The 18,649-nt window shown below is 39.1% G+C and overlaps 1 protein-coding gene across 1 annotated transcript in view; it reads left to right on the top strand.

Moving 5' to 3' along the window:
- Positions 1-18,649, top strand: part of igsf3 (immunoglobulin superfamily, member 3) — an 85,155-nt gene that overhangs the window by 9,156 nt on the left and 57,350 nt on the right. The gene's annotated exons all lie outside the window — the stretch shown is intronic.

The following is an 18,649-nucleotide window of genomic DNA, read 5'->3' as shown; positions in this document are numbered from 1 at the left end:
CGCCGAGGATTCGTCCCATGTGTTTTCCAGCTACAGCTGACACAAGAGACAGTTCTGTCTAGACGGGAAACAATACGTCGGGTCTTTTGATTGCAACTTTTATTTTCTAAATTTGTTGATGATTCTTTGAAAATCTTAGCTGTAGCTTGTTTTCTCTGTGTTTTGCAGCTTCAAAATTGTTGTTTGGATCACAGGCACGACTCTGTGTGAACCCACAACAAAACTCCCTTTGTGCCATTCTTTTCCCTAGATCGTCACTCTGTTGACTCGCATGACAATGGAATGATTGCTCAGCGACTAAAACAGTAAATAGTCGTTGCATTTCAGAGGGAAAACGAGACGTCTGCAGGTCGTCAAGTATCAGTAGACTGAAGGGTGGGTGATTGAGGGGTGTGTTTTTCTCTTATCTGACAAGTTGCATAAAAAAAACCACACGTCAAAATGCTGCTTTTTAATCATGCCCACGAGGCCGGTAAAGTCTATACGAATGACTTCACGGGGAAAACTCTCGCTGCTGTTTCTTTGTCTCGTCTTATCAGGAACACATCTCCCGCTTGCCCCTACTCTGAAAAGATTCCATTTCTCTGCGTGAAAGACTTTTATATCCTTTTAATTCTTAAAACATAACTGGAATTAATGCATGTGTGGAGGTTTGAAAATTAATTTTCCTAAAGGGCAACATGATAAACTGGAGCTATGAATGAATTAACTTAATTTTGAATGAATTAACTTATTTATTCAAATTATTTGTGCTTAAAAAATAACAAAACACCAATTTAACCAAAAAAGCAGAATCAAAAAACATAACAAAATCCTGTAGTTCGGAAAAGGAGTAGGAAGAAGTAAAGTACTTTAATTCTTTTTTTTAAATTTTTCTCTTGTTTGTGGCACATTGCCACATATTTTTACACCGATATCCATTTAAAAAATTCATATATTTTAATATATAAACACTATAACATAATATAGTGTAATATATAAGCATACGCTAAATAGGTATGAAAACACGAGATATAAATAATATACATTATACATTATTACTATCATCGTTGGTTCTCACATGTCCTCTTCCATATACTTGTTTATAAAAAAATGTTGTACCTCTTTTTAAACACATTGATATTTGTACTTTGTTTTATTTCAGTCTCCGCACTGTTCCACAAAGTTACATTTAAACAAGCTTGAGTCTTCTTAAAGTTTTGTTCTCCCCTTTGATTATATCCCCCCTCGCTTTCCATGAACGTTCCCTGTATGTTTTTTGGCAATTGATTATATCTTGCTTTGTACAAGTTACCGTTTTAATTTGACCAGATCTGTAAATTTCAACATGTGGGATTTCATGAAAAGCGGGTTTATGTGATCTCTGTATTCTGTATTGTTAATTGTCCTAATTGTGGTTTTCTGTATTGTTTATATTGGCTTCAGGGTGCTCTTGTTGATGTTTCCCCAGACGTCAACGCAGTAAGATAGATATGGCAAAAGTAGTGAATAATATAGATTATGCATTGATTTTAAGTCAAGAATATGTTTGATTTTCCACAGAACTGCAGAGCACAGTTTTGCATGAATGTAATTTACATGTGGTTTCCAGCAGAGTCCAAGATCACCACCAGGAATTTAATTGAATGTACTCTTTCTACTATAGTGTTTTCCATTATCAGTTTCACATTACAATCCATTGTTCCCTCCCGAACAGCTTGTCTTTGTTTTGCTTAAATTCTGTCATAATTTGTTTTTGTCAAACCAAATTTTCTTTATTTCTGTTTTGATTGTCTTGCAAATTTTCACCAGAAAAGAAAATGTTAGTGTCGTCTGCAAACAGAATACATTTCAGTAGTTGTGATACTTTACAAATGTCATTCATATAAAATATGAATAGCTTTGGACCAAATATTGACCCCTGTGGTACTCCACATGTAATGTCCATCAGCTCAGATTTGTGTTCATGTATCTGCACAAACTGTTTCCTGTTTCTCAAATAACTTGTTAGCTAACTCAGCCCAATTCCCGATTCCTGCTTTTTTTTAGGTCTGCAAATAATCAAATTGCAATTTTTCTATTGTCTATACAATTTGTCATTGTCCTCCATAAGTTCTATTAGCGCTAGTGATGGCGATCTGTCTTTTCTGAATCCATATTGACTTTGAGAAGTTTATGTTTCTCAATGATTTTGTCCAGTCTGACTGCAAAAAGTTTTTCTAGTATTTTGGATGGGTAGAGTAGAGAAAAAGGCCTGTAGTTTGTGTAATGGTGTCTGTCTCCGGCTTTAAACAACGGTATGACCTTTGCTATTGTCAGAAAAGAAACACGTTTTATAAAATAAAGATAGATATATAATTTATTTTTGTACAGTATTATACAAATTCAGAATGTATAGTTGAGATGAATTAACCTCTACAATTGTGGGAGAAATATAGTGAAGTGTCAAATATGTCATCACACAAAGGTGTCATTATATATTTAAAATGTGTATTTCAAAAATATACATTGGAAAACTAACAGAAATATTGATAATTAATTTCTGTGTATATATATCTTTATATATTATTAAAACTTTCAATTCTATATATGTTTATTCAATATGAAAGTCAAATAATTTAAATGTTTCATCTCCTATTGTTGCAATGTTGTTGTTTTTCTTTTCCTGTCTGAATGACAAATGAACGTTTGTTCACCATCTGTTGATGACTTAAAAGCACTTATTGTTTCACATTTGTGTGAAGGATTCCCGCCCAGACATCAGCACATATGCACAGATTTTGAATATTCAGGAGGAGAGTAATGAAGTGCTTGAATGTTTAGTTGAAGAGTAACAAATAAATCAGTGAAGTTCTTGAAACTCAGGTGTTCTGTTACGTTCAAGAGATATAATGTGAGTCATGTGAGACTCGTACGAACCGTGACTAACGTCCCATAAGTCGCGGCTGAAAACTGAACTTGGTTGTATCCTATTTGAGCCACTGATTCTTCCTCCCGACTCAGATCTGAGCCTCTGTGTCATGTGGGTTCATGGGGAGATAAGCGAGTGTGTGTGTGAAGTGAAAATGTTGCGAGAGCTTCCTGGCTGCCACTGAGGGAGGAGCAGCTGGAGCCGAAGTCTTCTGCTTTGTGTCTGATCCGACCGCGGCACCACTGCTGAGTCCATGCAACCTCCTGGTGTCAAGCAAGACTCCTGGTGTGCTCGCCTGTGTCACTGTTCCCTCGTACCTGTCGACCTGTCCACTGAATAACCCCATAATACCTCCCTCCTTCTTCAAATAGTGCTAATTACAAACTGCCTCCCAGTGCGATGAAGAGACATAATTTTATTTCTGAGTCTGCCGGATCTACGTCGGCCAGTTAACCCACCTCGTCCTGCTCACTAGAAAGCGCAGCCAAGCTCCATTCCCTCAGGAATTGATCGTCTCCTCCCCCATGACCAGCCAGCCCGAGGATTGTTGCTGCCGTCGTTCAGCCACACTCCCCTGCTCTCGGCTTGATCCTCTGATCTGCTGGGACAGACTCTGGCGGTGTAGCTATGGTGACCGCTTCACACCTGCACACAGCTGATCCATATTCAGCAGAACACACTTTCCTGAGTGAGCAAGTTCCAGCATGAATTTCTCTATAAAGGAAACACCTTTCTGTTCTTTTCATGCTCGTGTATAACACCTGAGCAAGGATCTGTTAGGCCTTCTTCACACCAAACGGGGGTTTCCTTCTCGCATGCCTATATTTAAAGGGTTAGTTCACCCAAAATTCAAACTTAACCCAAATTTCTACTCGCCCTCATTTCGACTAAGTGTTATCCGTTCCTTTTTAGTATTATAGGCAAAAATGTATATCCATTTGAATCAAGCGAATGATGCTCAGTGGTCTTCATCTTCATTTCCTCCTAATTAATGCATTCAAAAAACATATTTATACATTTGTAATGGTCATCTGTAACATCCATCTTGTATTGAAGCCTTGACGAGAGGAATGCTTCCTAAATTCTTTTTATAAGGCTAAATTTGAAGGTTGTTTGTGGCAGACGTTGAAGGAATTACAAGCGATACAGACCAGAAATATATCTTGCTTTGGATTTCCTTTTTTTTTACAATAACTCTAAAAAGGAACAGGTCACTCTGAAAAAAATAATCCCAACCCTTAAGGCCTTGACTCACCTCGCCGATTACCGGGCGTCGGCGGTGTCAGCCATTCAGTGCATCAAGTACCTGTGGTGTGTCATGCCCAGTCTAGAGTCGAGAGTCTGGCTCAATGGTCGATCTGATTGGTCGAGTGCTAGGCTAAGCTAGCGAATCAGCGCATGACAATGAAACGGAAGTGACTATTGTAAACAAGCAGCGATGGCATGGATGAAACTACACTTTTATCGAAAATCCACACCAATATTATCATGTGAATGAATCGGATCAATCCGGCGCAGTCTAGACATGGTAATCTGGTCCTTTCACATGCATCCAGCGTACATTATCATAACATTGGAACACATCTCATCACCTCCTGCTCCATGAACTCATTCATTTACGTTAATGTCTTGGATTGTTGTCCTATTCACATGTGAGTCACCTTCATCTCAACATTTGTCAATTATCACCGTGGTCATTTTGTGCTAATAATGATACACAATATTGTTGACATGACTTTGATGATCATTCTAAATAATCACAATTATTTCCTTGCTCGACACATACGGAAAAGCCCTCCGAGCTGCTGCTGTGAGATCCAGGCGTTTTTCCTGCGTCGTCTTTCTTCCACGACAAGAAGATCAATGGCTGACGATGCCAGTCGCTTCATTTTCGTGTCGTTATCCATTGTATTTTTATTTCATTTTTCGTACGACGGATTAAAACACCGACCTTTCTCGACTAGTCCCAGAGCATTTCCGGTTTTCACTTCTCTCTGACGTCACGTACAAGTGTCACCCGCTGTCGCACATGCGCAGAACGTACACTTTTGTCTCTTCGGTGTGTAGCGAGGCATTTTTTAGAGGGACGGGGCCAGAATACACTGGACTGCCAGTCAAGTGAAGGCCTTTAGTCGACATGAGGGTGAGTAGAAAATGTTGGAATTTTGGTTCAAGTCTTCTATATTGGATTTCAAAGTGTGTTTCCAAACTCTTTGAATGGAGTTTTGGGTTTTGTTTAACTCATCTGAAAGACATGCAACAGTAGTGTAATGTATTGCCTGGGAGCAAATGAAAGAAATGGGACATGAAACGAATGAGGAAAACAACCAGTGAACAAAAGAGTTAGAATATTTGTGGGCAAAAAAGTTCCATCAGAGTATTCTACTGAGTCATCTTTTTTGGAGAACCTCTGTGGTCGCGTGCCACATTACACCAACCGCTGGTCAGATGGAGTACCGGTGGGAACAGCCTCAAGGGAACCGGGAGGATGTGACGCATTGGAAGCTCACTATGATTCGTAGTGTGAAAACCCCCCCATGTGTCACTGCAATGTCGAGACACACCAATGATTCATGATTTATACTTGTAATCTTTCAGACAATTTAAAAATCAATACGACAAAAAATATGATTTTAATTTATTAGTTCTCTGTGGCCCGCTAACAAGAGCCTCACTGGCCGTTGAGACGTCGGTCTATACAACTGTCTCCGCCACTCGTGAAGGTTGCGCTTCTGCATCAGGGCATGAATGTACAACCGTGTTTTATTACTTCCTGCCTCATGGGAGGAGGAGAAATGAGTGACAAGGGCGGCAACGTCTTCCTAAAGCTGACTAATTAATAGTTAATTAGCTTTCTTCCCATCTGCTGGAACGTGAGGTCTGATAGCAGGCTGCCAGTCACACACACAACATAAAGCAGATCCAGCTGTCAGGCTCAATTGTGCGCGAGTAAAAGATGGATAACGACGGAAGATACTGATCATTTTTACATGGCCTGGCATACATTTTAAGCAATTAGCGCAAACATGGCTGTATGTTCTGGGGAGCACTCACCGAAGACGGAGAAACTCTTGTTTTTCATATTCTAAGAAGTGAACTGAACAGATTGCTTTGTTGGTGAGCGGAGCAGGGGGGTGGTTGTGGGGGATCTGATCTGGGTGGCAGGTGTTCATATGGAGCTAATGGCCTTGGCCGAAAGGAGTGGCCCAAAAAAAACGTGATATGTGTGTGTTGTTGAGCCACATTTTCAGCGCGTGTCAATGTCTTTGTGTTCTGTACAGTTGAGCGTCGGATGATTGCCATCTTTAACTGCTAGCCTCGGCACTTTCATGTGGCTCACTGACAGCCCGCTTTTTATGTTCTATTCATCACCGTCCCAAACTCTCTGTGGCCATCTGTCACTCTGTAAATGTTTACCGAGCTGCAGCAATAAACAGAATTTTTAATCTGACAATATTTTATATGTCCTACCTCAACCATGAACATGTGGTGGGAGGAAAACTATGACACAAGCAACTCATTTGCCATTGACTTGAATGGCAACAAAACCCTTCCAACACTTAAAGCTATTTGAATATGAAAAAAGTAAAAGAAGACCTTCAAAGTCAAATTTGACTCACTGGGCTGCGGCTTAAACAAGGTCTGAACCACATGTTGGGCCTTCAAAGAAAGTGAAAGACAGAAGCTGCATATTTAGCTCATCTTATGAAGTTTAGTATCCTTAAAGTCCTAAAGACCTGCAGACTCGCGGTTCTCGCCTTCCATAAAATTCTGATGTGTTTTAATATAGGCTTAGATTGCACAATCCAAATGTCACAGCAACTGTTATATTAAGAATATTTATATTATTTATATCCTCCAAAACTGGAGGTAAAACCTGAAATCTATGAAATGATGACCTACTACAAGGAAGTGTCTACACTTCAGGATCCAAGTATTCTTAAACAGGAAGCAGTCGTTATTGTTAAATATTAACTGTTAAACATAAATATGATGGAAGATGCCACTTGTGTTTGTGTTCTGAAACTGTGTGAAGGAAAGAGTGTTTTAACAGCCAACGTGGACGGTGTTGGATGCTGTTTCAGAAACTTGGCCACTTTTATACATCTTAGTGCATATTTTTGAGGCTCATTCTCTGTTGACTCTAGAACTGTTTTAAATAATGTCAACTTTGACTGTCATTGTCAATGTTGCTCTGTAGCTAATCCGAACCAGATTATTCAATAATTTTGCCTCATTCAATTCACCTGGCAAAAACCTGGAGCTATAAAACTATTGAACACTAGTCCAGGAGACATTCTTGTGGCATCGTCAGCCATTGATCTTTTCTGAATGATTGATTCTCTCTCCAAGCAGCAAGTTTAAATGTTGCTCATTCCTCACCACCACAGATCTAGACTTAGTCCTCATGATTCAAAGCCCCCAGTTATCCTTCTGACTCTCCATCATCCCCTGATTTGTGAACAACACACACAGATACCTGATATTCCAACAATCATGCTTCTTTTCGAACTCATGGCAAGAGGCGTTCACTTCAGAACAAAAATCAATCCACTCTCTCACTAAGAGGAGCGTCTTCTCTGATTGAAAGTTTCCTCTTTGGTGGATTAGTCTCGGGTGGTTTTCATAATGGATGATGCAATATTTCTATTCTATTATTTCTGCCGAAGCACTTGAACCCTCATCTGCAGCTTGACGAGTTGCCATGGCAACAGCGTGTCAATCCAAGGACCGGGTTGACTTTTGTCTGCTGTGATCGAAAAGGATATTTACTCCAATGACTTTGCAGCGAACACTAAATATTTCACCACAGCCTTTATGATCTGAGGCAGGAGAGACCTTCCTACCCAGCTGCATTTTTCCTCTGTCGTCCTCTTCTTCAGTGAATTATTCATCCATAATATGGTTAGTATAGATCGCTATCCCAACAAACACCACTTTATTTATACATCAAGGCACTCGTTTAGTCCTGCCGTATGTGCATAATGTTTTAGACTCTCTAGACAGAAGAACAGACTTCATGAGCTGTGCTGTATCTTCAAATAAACATGTGACACTCTGAATAGAAAACAATCACTACGGTACTTACATCTCCATCAACGAACAATGGCCTAGATCACATCGGTCATACACAGGCCTGGGCCGGATCCAACCCATCAAATAATTGATGTGGTCTGCAAAAGTTTCATACGGGTTTAAGTGTCTCTCTGTGTCAGTTAAGTGCCAAGACTGTTGGATAGATGGTGTCTCTCTGATGACTGCGGAAGAGGTTTCTGAGACTTCGAAAAGGGATTGAAGATGGTCTGATGGAAGGTTAAATTAAAGTGAATCAGTCCGTCTTTGTCTTCGACCAACATCCTATTGTGCATGTGCAGTAGAAGCCATGACCTCCTGTAACCTCCCACTGCTTTGATTCTGACCCAAACAGCTGTTTCAGGAGAAGACACAGATGGGGTCGTGCCATCGTCTGGGGAGCCATTGTTACACAAAACACTGCTGATTTACAGCATTGTGAATCAGCTTACACTTTGTTTACTGATATTGATGGAATAAGTTGAATACAGCTAAGAATAAAAACTCTTTTAAAGCCCAAAAATAACACTTTTCCACTCAGATGTTTGAGAATAAGCAGCATAGACTTCACAAACGTCAGAAATAGTCCATCTTTCAAGAGTTATGCGTGTTCAACAACTGCGACTTTTGAAGGGCGTTTGTCGTTCAGGTTATTTTTGGAAAGAAGTTTAAAAAAAAGTTTGACCTTCACTTGGATGTTTCCCTGTTAGAGGAGAATGTGAAGAAATGCCAACACAAATGATCTTATCAGTAACCATGACAACTGTGAAGCATGTTCCAGTGACTTTAGTAGAAAGCTGAACAATTGAGCGCTTATTATGTTATCTTTGGCTTAAAAGGAGAGAATAAAAAGAGAATACCAGATTGGTTGATAATTCATGTACTTGATACATGATCAACTTGTTTTGAAGTGTTTGGCGAGACCTGGCTTGATGTAGTTCACATGTTAATTTGTTGCCTTATCTATTTTCAAACATGGCCTCTCTTGAGCATCCCACATGTGATGCCACAGAGTTGCCAAAGTTGGTGTGTACTGGTGAGATTTCTGTAACAGACTTTTAAATTAAATTCTTCCACAGAAATGTTCAGAGTCTGTGGAAATCAGTGTTTTTGTTTCTCATAGATGTGTTCGTAATTGATGCGATGAATCTAACAATGAGTACTAAAATAGAGTGATGACTAGTATTCAACTTATTTATTATTATTTAGTTCTTTTTTTAAAATTAATGTATAGTCTGTATTGAGTATTGATTTCGCTTCCATTTTCTGTTCTGCATAGAATCACTTCAATAAAATTGATTTTATCTTTTTTATCTAGAAATGAAGGGCTGACACTCTCTCTTGTGATCAGTGTAGTTGTGTTGCCATCAACGTTTCATAACTGCTCTTGTCCAAGTCTCAGCAGGAAGCCAAATAGTTTCTAGACATGCGTTTTGACAAGACTGCCTGTCAGGGAGTGTTTTGTCTGATAACAACTTTCTCCCACAGACATGTCTACCTCTGATTCCTTCTCTGCTTCTGTTGTAATCACAACACCTGGACAGTCTTCCCCTGTTTGTAAAATGATGACCTCCAGAACAGCCGCTCCATCTTCCCCACCTTCAAACACGCCTGTGAACTCTGATAAAAGCTGTGTGTGTAATGGGCAGTTGCTGGAACTGTTTGTCAGCTGTGTGCGGCGCCTGTCAGACCGGCCCTAATGGAAGTTGAACGCTTAATCTCGATGTCTCGATTTGTTTCTCGACCTCGGACCCGCTCTCCCACCTGTCTGCCTACTGACAGGCGTCCGACTCTTTGACGTGAAAATATCGCACCGTGTTCCCTAATTAGACCTCCAAGATTCCAAAATCTCAGAGCTGGTGATGGAGATATAAACACGTCCCTGCTGCCTCTGATGTGAAGTGATGATAACGCTGGAGTGTTCCAAACTTGTGGAGGAATGAGGGGAAATGGTCCGAATTGGAATTTGTGATGCCGCCTACAGCCCATCTATCAAAGACGGACGTATTAGAGCGCTCTGAGGCCTCCATCACTCACTCGCATGATTAATATTAGGCTGGCACGAGTCCCTGCTGCTGTGTACATTGAGAGAGCCAAAGCAAATCTCCTTTGCTTAAGGATAGAGTTTTAATAATTTCTCTCATAAGACCAAACACCGGCAGCATCAACACAGACAGGCTCTACGAGTAAACCCGCTTGCCACTTCAGACGCAGACCGACTTGTTGTTCTGTAATTAAACGATTGAAACACAAAAAAATATTATTTGAGTTTATCTTATGACTTCATTTGTGGATTAATGTCTGCATGAGCATAGCAACTGCTTCCTCTCACATGCAGTTTCTGGTGAATTTGACTAATGGTTGTTAAGTTTTGACAATATTATGAGCTGATCCACAAAGTAGGTAAAGTAAGCATGTAGAAATGTTACATGTGTTCTGACCCCCGCAGCTGTTAATTGTATCTGAATTATACTTATTTATTCATTATAACATTTAGTTTCCAATAAATCAAATAATATTTCTATATTTTGTACTTTTTATTATTATTTTTATTTATTCATTAATTGTATTTATTAATATTGTTGAACTTTGATTTAATGAAAATATCTTAAAATAAGACTTGTATCTCATTTACAATATCGTGTTTTAAAAATGGTAAATCCATATCGTTAATAAAAAATATATGAACTATTTAATAATACTTATCATTAACTATAATATTTTATCAGCTATACTTTGCAAAGTGTTGTTTTTGTTAGCTTTTCTAGCATTAACATTACTACTCTCGCCAGCGTCTTTATTTATCTACACAGGCCTCCATCATTGAACAATCATCCATCTCAGTGTTGTAAACCAAATTTTATTACTTTAGCATAATTTATTCAAATAAACAAGAGTGGACGTAACAAATAAGGTGCATGACTAGTTGTGTGAGGTAGTGACGTTGGCTGACATTCAACCTGGATGAGAGTTCAAAGTGCCTTATTTATTGAATTCAGAAAGACAAGTCCCCTAAATAGTGGTCCTCAGGATCAGCCATCACAGCAAGAACATTGCTGGGTGTAGTTTGTATGTTCTTTGTATGCTACTTTTTGGGTCTTGAATCCTTCCACCAGAGACCGTTTAATTGACGACTGTAGGTGTGAGCGTGGGTGCAGGCAGGGTGTCCAAGAAGAGATGCTAGCTGAGAAGGAACTCATCATGTTTTTCAGTGGTGATCAAACATGAAAAAATAATAAGGTAAAACCTAAACCTGTCGCCTGAGTTTCAGATGCTGCTTTCCCAGTCCAGGCGTCGTTATAATCGCTAGCATCCCCCTGCGAGCTAGCACGAGGACCCTTGATAATAAAGATCCACAACATTTTTCACAAGTGTCTCTTTGTGATGGTAATTGTGAAGATAAAGAGCTCTATTAACATAAGAATCAACATTGGCTTTAGCTCAGCAGGTAGGATCTGCTACTCTCCCGATGATCAAGGATGTAAAGCGTGACTCTGGCAACAGAGTGAGTCAATTATCACCCTGCAGGACCCCATAATAAGCGTGTCTGGGTTTATTTTACGGCATGATCCCGGGATACAGCCATGATCTCTTTGCTGGCATATCCTCTCTAAACGCTTTTATTACATATGTGCTTCTTCTGCCTCTTTCATCTTCCTCCCTGCAGGTCTCCCTCCTCTGTCACACTTTTGCTCTTTGGTAATGATGTTAACAGGTCAGATGCTTTTCCCGCCCCGGAGGAAGAAAAGATGCAGATTATTTTGAAAAAGACGCTTGGAGATGCTGTTTTTCATCTGTCTCCATCATTTCATCATGCATGAACTACACATGAGTGCATATTCACTGGGCTCTTTGCATTTTTTTGTGTTGCTCGGCAACTCGCAGGCATCTGTCGCTTTCTTTTTAGCATCTTTTCCCTTCTTCCCCTCTCCTCATCCCGTCTTATATTCTGCCTCGCTGTCTGAGTATCTTCAGAAGGCTTTAGATCTTGAGGATGAGTCTGCTCCTCCCTCGGGAAGACGGGACACTAACTGGGTCCTTTTTAAAAAAAAAAAAAAAACATCGCACTGGTATGTTCATTATTAATTCATGTCTCCATGGCTGGAGTTAATTCACTTCTCTTCGTGGTAAAGTTATTTTGTGCTGAAGTTTAAAAGCTCCAGAGCTTATGATAATAAAATGTGCAGCAGGGTTTTCCGTCTTAACCATTTGACTTTTCAGAACAAGGCCGATGCATTTTAGAACTTTTCTGACACAGTCGTTAAATTATCATTTTGGACCTTATTTACACACTAGATTTAAAACTATTAGGCTAGTATTAAGGAAAATGGGAAACTATAATGCTTAAATATTTCAATTAAAATTAAACCGTGTAACTGAATCATTCCGGAACTAATTTATTTGTTAGATTTTTGTAAACGACATCATAAGTGACAAGGAAGTTTGTCCCTCTGTGATACATGTTTTAACTTAAATCATTCAAAGAGCTGATGTGGCTTTTTATAAGAGTTGTGATATTTTATTTTAAATCATTCAAATTTCAAAAGAAGGCTACTGTCCAGAGGAAATCTCATCATGGGCCATCAACAGCCTCTGTGTATCCTGGACTGACCTGGAGGAACCAGGACATACAGTGTAGAAAGTCTGCTGCAGATGCTAATGGTCTTACCTGATAATTGCTTTATTTAAATGATATATAAAAACGTGGTAAAGTAAAAACCACTCTACTGCCCCTTTATACACACACATACCTGTAATGTTTTCATATCGCGTCTCCATGTCACACAACACTGAACGTACATCTGAAATGTCAGTCCTTGATATTCCAAACTCGATCTGCACCGGATCAATAAATAATGCATTATTGCGCTTCATTGCCTCTCAGTGCCACCGTGTCTGAACTATAGTGTCTGATGTGTAAATGAAATACGGACACATACTTTCATCTGTGGCTAAGACATGACTGTGATCATGTAGCAAACGCTGATGCGGCTCTCATGTTGGGTGTGAAGCCCGATTCAAACGGTGAAACTCTGTATCATAGATGACAATACCCCAGACTGTCCTTCGCCTCAGGGTGGCACTTAATGACTGTATTTCCTGCCGGGCAAAGTCACCCTGCTGTTGTGTTGGGTGGGCTAATGCTGATTGATTTATGTATTCGTCTATGGTGGCTCTGTTAGGTTGCAGATATGAATTCATCTAGTAGAAATATTGGGGGTGGGCTGGAGTGAAAAGGAGGAAGGCTGTGGTGGCTTTTACATATAAATATGAAAATGGGACTTTCATACTTTTATAAAAAAGTTTAAAAAAAATTGGGGTATTCCATTGTTACTATTTAACCTGTTTATGACAGGATAGTTGCACAAGCAATCTGGCATTATTTGGATTTTAATGTGTTAAAACTGAGCTGAATCTGCAGTAATTAATAGTCCTTTATTCTTCCCTCACTTGGAAGATTTGTATTTTCCTGGCAGAAAGTTCACATAAAAACATTAAACTTACATCATTTATATTAAAAAAAGAATAACAAAAAAACCTCTAATAAATGAAATAATGAAGAATAAAAAAAACAATGATCACCGGTAGAAGAGTAATAAATTGTAAAAGATATATATATATCAAATTCAATATTACTGAAGGTTTTTTAATGTAATAACAGCTTATAATTTAAAAAAGAAGAAGGGGGGGGGGGCGGAGAAAAGAAGCTTTCCATTTGTATGTTTTATTGTCCTGGAACAGAAAAAAATGAAAGTGATCCCTGTTCATTTTTTATTGCCCATTTTATGAGAACGGCATTTGATTTTTAAACAACTACAATTATTTAAAGCTCATGTTGGCTACATAGACTGATTTGGAATTTTAGATTGACAGCTTGATACCACACGTAGCTGCACTTTTATTACACACCTCAAGGTGTGTAATTATCCAGTGTCATTGAGGTGTGAGTCTGAGCAGGCTAGTGGTCTCAGTAGTGCCACTGAGAACCAGACACCAGCCACAAATGATTGGATTACCCCCCCTCACCCTCCCTATTTTAACCACTTAGCGTAATCCTCTTTCCAGTCTTCTGTGCGTGCATTTCAATCAACTAAACATGCCGGTAACCCACAAACATTGAGGTTGTTATCACGCTTGTCCGATGACATCGTCGGCATCTGACACGAATTGCATGTTTCCGCATTCAGCCGGCACGCTGTGTGGGAAGCTGCTGGCATCGAAGACTGAGTTTAGGAGAGGGGGTGTGGTTGAAGCGATGCATAATGGTCGACAAGAGAAGCGCTATGAAAGACAAAAAAAAAAGGGTGATTGAGAAAACGGCATCGACAAGGGAGAGAATGGCTGGAAGGGAGGTTGTATTACTAGTGGAGGGCAGTGTGTAGTGGAGAGTCCATGAGCTGTGTCAGAGACTGCTCAGGAAAACATATTATTGCTCAAGTACAATCAAGATTGGCCTTTTAAAATACATGTCAACTCTGTAGTGTGGCTATGGAGATACGTTTTTCTGTTACTATGCTGCCACATCCACTGTGAGTTTTACCCAGCTCCATCGGTCTTGTCATGGGAGAAACAAGGAGGAAAGGAAGCTAAATTAATATATACAGAAAGCAAGTGTTGGTGAGGAACTTATGATGGGTGAAACAACAAAGAAGAGAATTACCAGAACTTTCTGGAGCCAAATGAGCCTCTATCGCCAAGTGTTTCTTTAAAGACTGTGACTAATGTGCATCCTGCAGTTCCTCTGTAACATGAGAAGCAGTGATGCATCTTTGTGGCTGATTTTAGAGAGTAGTGGGAAGAACAGGCCGTCCACTGGAGATAAACAACATCTTTGCAGTTGAGTCAGTGTATATGGCTGTTTTTCACTCATCCTCTAACAAGTGGTGTTATTTAGGATGGCATGGATAAATAAACCTGTTGTTGCGCTGAAGTCCCAGCTAGTAGGTGTTTTGGATCAGTCAGGTGACACTGAGAAGCATCTGGACAGGTGATGACTTGAGTAATACAGGGCAGACCAGCATAAGTTAAATCAAGAAGTGTTTTCTCCAGCACACTCACTAGAGGACTTAGGGCAGATCATCGCTCTGGCAGCGTATCTGGTGTTAATTGCATTTCAAAATGCCAGTTACTGGTTCTTGTTTGGCGAATGTGTCTCTAATTTGGCATGCAGGCAAAGTAACGGTTGCTTGTCTGCTTTTGATTTGATTAAAATTTAATACAACTTGATCTTCAGTTTATTCCCTCTCACAGCAACACATGTCCTCAGTTTGTTGGCAGGAGAAGGAGATGGTTCCCCTGAAATCTGGGTCAACAAGTCATTGGAGGATGGAAAGTCCAACTGCAGCATGAACATGCCAAATATTACCAGTCAGCATTGAATATTTATAAATGATTGTTTACAACTGTAGTCAATCCAATATATTGACTACATTTGTTCAATTGAAATGATGCTGAGATGGATTCAGATAACGGATGCCCACAACGTAAGTTGTGAAGTAAAAATCACGTCTATGTTTACTTCTCTAGAGAAGTGGTTAAAGTTGGTTCGTTGAAAGAGTATAACTTAGAAGTAATAAGACTTGGGTGGGGTTGTTCCATCTTGATTCAGGATTTTGAAAGTTCCTTTTCAAACCGTTGCTTCTTACCATTGCCACTCACGGCCCAGTCCTGATTAGAACCAGTAGAAAATGAAAAAAAACCTTTCTGAATAAACAATAACATTTGTTGTTGTTCTATTGTTTCAGAACACATTAGTGCAATTGTTACAGAGGAAACAACAGTGGATGAAACCCTGCATTTTCAAGTCACAAGTTTGAGTTCAGATCCAGAATCTTGAAGATGTTTTATGGATTTGATTGTTTGATGGGTTTCTATAAAGTTTTATAAATGATCTCCTTTGTAGTTGTATATGTGTTATTAAAAAAAACAAAAAAAAAAACACTTATTTTTATCATTTAAAAAAGGCAGTACTGTTCCATGAATCATAATTTAGATAGTCGAAAAGTTGTTTTATAATAGTAAACAATAGATCATCTTGTTGCAGAGAAACAAGCCCAGATTCTTATTATTAGTTTTGTTTTTCATGCTCTTAACATAGTCACCGTGCCATATTAATAATTTCTGTTTCTATCTGTCATAACTTGAAGGTCAGTCTGTGAGAACAATAGCTGCACGAAACAATCCGTGAGGAAAATAAAAAAGGTTGCGGACCCCTGGTGTAGCATCAGTCCAAGTCTCACCTGATCAACCACTTAAATGAATGAACCATTGTCGAATATGAGATGTTAATGTATGTTTCAGCCTTTTTTAATGGAACTGAGTGCATTAGTCATCCTGGAGTCAAATATTGCTCCATGTCACATGATACGAGTGTCTGACAAACATTGTTGACTGATTCTCTTGCTAATCCTGTTTCCAACTCCTTCATTGCTGCACTTAAAACCCTCAAATCAGAGAAGGATCTTTGAGTAAGCGCCTTATTAATATTTATGAAAAGAAAAGAGTTGATGAAAAGTGTCCTACTTCCTGAAGAGACTCTGATCCTTAGCAGTGCCGGGTGCAGAGTTTTTGTTTAGATCTTGTCGATACATCGGACATCGTCTTAGGAGTCGCATCAGCTCGAGAACACACGAGTGGAAGACCAAGATAGATAGATAGATAGATAGATTGATGGGAGTAGACGGAGAAGAAGGAGGTGACGACTAGACTGTTACCTAGATGGAGATGACCGTTATATCAGAGGTCTGCTTAATATTCCACTGATTTGAAGATATCATCATTTGAAGTGGGTCTTTTGTGTTTTTATTTTACTCTCTTTTCAGTTATTTTTGTGTTTCAGTGGTTGGTTTGACAGCTTGACATTAATATAATTTATTTCCTCTTTTATTATAGCATTTTTATTTGGGTTTTGGCATTTCATAATTGATTTAATTTCTATGCCTCAAAAACCTTTGAGTGGAGTGACTTCCTCTCTGAAGGTTTTTGGCGACTAACTTTCTGAGCTGCTTTTTATGCATCTAGTCTGACTTCTGTGTTTCCCACAACTTGAAAAAATATTGTATTTTTTTTTGGAGATGACATGAGGACATGAAGTGGAGAAAGAATAAGGATGTTTAAATCAAATCATCTTGTGATAAGCTGGACAAAAACATTTTAACAGCAGCTCTGTGGGAAAGCACAGAAGTAGAAGTAGCAACAGGAAAAAAGTACTCTATAAGATACAAGGTTGAGAACTTTAGAAACACAATGGTGAAGGACACTCTGTTGGGTTGTGTTTATAATACGGATGACATGAAGCAGGTTGTTCTTTATGCGAGCCAAAGCTGGAGGAGACCTAACCTTAAGTGGGCTGTTGCTGACGAATAAAGATGATGACATTTGAATACACTTTTTGACAGACGTTCTCAGTGTAAACTAAATAGAAATCATCACTGAAGTTTTATCAACTCAGAACATTAACGCACTTTTATAGGAACATGCACCAGATCATGAATAGACGGACATAAACAATGATGAGTGCCAGCTGAGGATGAATGAGAAGGAAGGACAGTAGAGTTAAAAAGCTGTGTGGTTAATTATTTATGGCCCTCCTTTCACACAACACACATGAAGCTGCACTCTCCATTGAAACGCATGTGTGTTTCCTGCTTACTGATGTTTGTGTTTCTGACACTCCAGAGTCAAAACAAAAGGTTACAATAAATAATAAATTAATGATGTTAGCTCGAATTCCTAAGTTTAGTGATCAAATTACATTTGTTGTGTCAAATAAATATAAATTTGGATCTCCATTTGTGTGGTGGCGGGTCCTGAAGCCAGGGCACTTGAGAACCTGGGCCCTAAAACACTCGCAGGCATGTTAGCAAGCCAACATCAGATGATTATAATTTGAGACCCACATGTGTCCTTGCTGATGACTATCAAGCAGTCGTAGCAGAGTAGCGTGGATCGTTTTAATGGATTGCTTGAAAGCCAAAACGTCACTGCCTTGTTCGAAGCAAAAATAATATTTTATTTTTTAATTTTCTCCCTGAATATGTACCTGATGTTGAAAACTTTTTGAACCTCTTCAAATTCAGCCATATGTGAGCTTCGTAGCCTTTCGTATGCTGCAACAGAGAATGATTTGTGCGGGAACTTGGGCTTATTACAACTACGTTGAAACTCAACTAAGAATCTTTCAATTGGCATATTATTAAACACTTGTATGGACCTTTAAGTTTAATTGATGTGTATCCGCTTAAGTGATGGACAAGTACGTTAAAGTAGTTTTTAAAAAAAGTGAAGGATTTTTTTCTGATATATATTGAATAATTGAAGAAAACGATAAAACTCCTGTGAAGCATGTTGACTTTGTGAGCTGAGCAACATACCCTCTGTAAACTGAAGGAGTGGGTCTTTTTAAGGGTCATTCTGTCTGCGGAACATCATAGGAATCCTCACTGAGAGTTTGAATAGTAGTGATGAGAAGACGACCGACGCTTTCATTGGGATGAATTATTAAACAGTAGAAGGTACTCAGAAGATGTTTCTGACCCTTTGTGGATAACATTTCAAAGACAACACTGCTGTCTTTTGTGTAACTGTGTTTGGTGGCAGTGAGCAGGTCTTGTCCTGTAAAAGGGTAACGGTTTTAAAGATTCATCAGGGTTCAAAGCGAAGATTTACTGTGCAAACCTCATTGAC

Source organism: Callionymus lyra, chromosome 12, assembly GCF_982586985.1.
Source record: "Callionymus lyra chromosome 12, fCalLyr1.hap1.1, whole genome shotgun sequence".
Taxonomy (NCBI): Eukaryota; Metazoa; Chordata; class Actinopteri; order Syngnathiformes; family Callionymidae; genus Callionymus; species Callionymus lyra.
Note: the sequence above shows the minus strand (reverse complement) of the source record. Positions and strands in the feature narration are given on the sequence as shown.